At 44.8% G+C, this 3,214-nt stretch overlaps 1 long non-coding RNA gene across 1 annotated transcript in view; it reads right to left on the reverse strand.

Annotated features, from left to right (window-relative positions):
• Positions 1-1,385: 1,385 nt before the first annotated feature.
• Positions 1,386-3,214, reverse strand: part of LOC108532616 (uncharacterized) — a 25,593-nt gene continuing 23,764 nt past the window's right edge. The window contains exon 4 of the long non-coding RNA XR_001886501.1: positions 1,386-1,779. This is a non-coding gene — a long non-coding RNA (uncharacterized LOC108532616). The remainder of the gene's footprint in view (positions 1,780-3,214) is intronic.

Genomic DNA, 3,214 nt, shown 5'->3' on the forward strand with positions numbered 1-3,214 from the left:
TCCACCTGCCTCAGCCTCCCAAAGTGCTGGGATTACAGGCATGAGCCACCATGCCTGGCCTTCTCAGCACTTCTTTTGGAGAATTTTCCATAACTTAATGTTTGTCTCCCAACTAGACTATAAGCTCCCTGAAAACAGAGACTTAGCATCCCATATGGCAGCAGCACACAATGGCCTGGCACACAGTGTTTTATAAATACTCGTTGAGGGAATATATGAAGTCTAGACTGAGTATTTGGTTGATTTGGAAGCAATTGTGTGTTTCCTGCCTTTTAACTTTAAAAATGTGTGAAAATTTTCAAATGTACATAAAATTAGAATAATACAATGAACTTTTATATACACATCACCTGGGTTCACCAATTGTCAAGATTTTGCCACATTTACATGACTTTTTTTCCCTTTTTAAACTTAAATTTTTCCCTAGCCTTCTAAAGGCACAGAAACACTAGCTACTATTCATTGTGTTTACTACGAGCCAGCAAATGTGCTAAATGTTTCTTTCTTTTTTCTGAGACAGAGTTTCGCTCTGTCACCCAGGCTGGAGTGCAGTGGCGAGATCTCAGCTCACTGCAACCTCTGCCTCCCGGGTTCAAGTGATTCTCCTGCCTCAGACTCCTGGGTAGCTGGAATTACAGGTGCCTGCCACCACACCTGGCTAATTTTTTGTATTTTTAGTAGAGTTGGGATTTCACCATGTTGGCCAGACTGGTCTCGAACTCCTGACCTCAGGTAATCCACCTGCCTCGGCCTCCCAAAGTGCTGGGATTAGTAGGCGTGAGTCACTAGTCCCGGCCTAAATGTTTCTTACATATGTTGTTATTTAATCTTCTCAACAACTCTGCTATTTTAGAAAGGTGGACGCTGTTGATACAGTGTAAGTCACTTTATGGAGTGTTCCCACTTTAGTAGGTGGAAATCTGGGACTCCAAAGTTCATGTTCTCAACTACCAAACATTGCTCTTTATAGATTTAATCAAACACATTTCTCTCCCACCTGCCCTTTCTTCTTCATACCTACAGACTTTTAAATGTTTGAAACATTTTTATTGTGCCTAACCTGGAGGGCAAGTGCTCTAGTGCCTGTGAAAAAAGAACAGCAATTGGCTTTATTATTCTCCTAATAAAAAATCAATTTGGCAATAAACATTTATTGAACACTTATTTATCAAGCACCATGTGAAGACCTGGGGAGACAACAGTGAATGAAATAAATATTGTCTCTAGTCTTATGGAGCACAGTAGAGTCAGGTTCTCCAACAGTAATTCAGATAGTTTGTGGTTGGATCCACCCTATATAAATATCCTCTTGGCTTTCCAACTGAGACTGTGGGTTTACAATGAGCCAAGTAAGATGGAGCAGCTGACGCTGAGGGTTCAAAACAGTCAACTCCACTATTTAGAGGTTTCTGCTCTGACACTCCCCTCTACTTTTTTCCTTGCCCTCTGTTTCCTGACTATCCTGGAGCAGTACTGCTTTCATCTCTGATTGGACAAAGGAAGGGACCAGATATGTAATTCGAATTTACTCTGATAGCTACAAAGGTCTTCTGTGTTCAGTTGTGCAATTTGTGCACTGCACAAAGACATCTGGTTGAGGAGCTGGCTGAAGCTGAAATCCTGCTTGCGCCCCATTTGCCAAGGGGTGGCCCCAACCCGGGGCTCTGCCAGCCTTGAGAAAGAGCCTCTTTTTCTACCTACTGAGCTTCCCACGGCAGACACACAGGAACCACGGGTCTATGAGCTACAGAGGCATCCCATGAAGCCCTCTTGGCCAACCTAGAAAGAGAATGGAAAGGGAGATCATTGAAACAGCTGGGTCAAATTGAAATTTTGGATTACGTGTGAAGCTCACCATTTGTACTCTCCATGTCACCCATGGACTCAGTGGATGGAATTCAAAGTGCCTTCAGGTTTGATGGCAGTAAGAATGTCAATTCAACACAGGAACAAGGCATGGTGGTTAAAAGCGTACACTTTATAGGGTACATAACGTGACTTGAGAGACTTCTTGCCAGCAAGTAATAGAAGAGAATGGGAAGAATTGGTAACAATTTTCAGGTGGTTTATTTCCTACACTTAATTCCCAGTGTGAAGTGGATCGCCTCATCATAGTGATGAAGAGAACACTAACACTGCCCAGCCCTCTCAGCATAAACCAAGAGGTTTTCCATAGGGAGTATATTCACTGTTTTTATGATTGTGTGTAGTAATATTAATAGCTTTCACTTAGTAAGCACAGATACGTGCAGGGCATTGTACTGAGAATTTCACCTACATTGCTTTATTGAATTCTCTTTATATCCCCATAAAGGAGGTATGATTACATTTTATGCATGGGGACACTGACATTTGAGTTACCTAAGGTCATATAATAAAGAAGTGGTACAGCAGGGCTTGAACCCTTGCCTTTTGACTTCAAAACCCACACCTCGCCGGGTGCAGTAGCTCACATCTGTAATCCCAGCACTTTGGGAGGCCAAGGTGGGCGGATCACTTGAGGTCAGGAGTTTGAGACCAGCCTGGCCAACATGGTGACACCCCATCTCTACTAAAATAAAAATTAGCTGGGCATGGTGGCGGGCACCTGTAATCCCAGCTACTCAGGAGGCTGCGGCAGGAGAATCGCTTGAACCCAGGAGGCCAAGGTTGCAGTGAGCTTAGATTGCACCACTGCACTCCAGTCTGGGTGTCAGAGCAAGACTCCGTCTCAAAAAAAAAAAAAAGACCAAAACCCACACCTGTAACCACCACGCATGCCCGTTTTGGGAGAAGAGTCTGTCCTGTTAGGTCTCTCTCCTGGCCTGGAGAACCTACCATGCACATCTCAGACTTCTGTTCAAACATATCAAACTTCCCCCAACTTGGGATCTTTTTTAGCTTTCTTTTCTTGAATACCCACTGTCTTCATGCATAACTGATTAATAGGAATCCTTCTTGGGGCCAAGCGCGGTGGCTCAAGCCTGTAATTCCAGCACTTTGGGAGGCCGAGATGGGCGGATCACGAGGTCAGGAGATCAAGACCATCCTGGCTAACACAGTGAAACCCCGTCTCTACTAAAAAATACAAAAAACTAGCCGGGCGAGGTGGCGGGCGCCCATAGTCCCAGTTACTCCGGAGGCTGAGGCAGGAGAATGGCGTAAACCCGGGAGGCGGAGCTTGCAGTGAGCTGAGATCCGGCCACTGCACTCTAGCCTGGGCGACAGAGTGAGA

Source organism: Rhinopithecus bieti, unplaced genomic scaffold (assembly GCF_001698545.2).
Source record: "Rhinopithecus bieti isolate Rb0 unplaced genomic scaffold, ASM169854v2 scaffold_9383, whole genome shotgun sequence".
Taxonomy (NCBI): domain Eukaryota; kingdom Metazoa; phylum Chordata; class Mammalia; order Primates; family Cercopithecidae; genus Rhinopithecus; species Rhinopithecus bieti.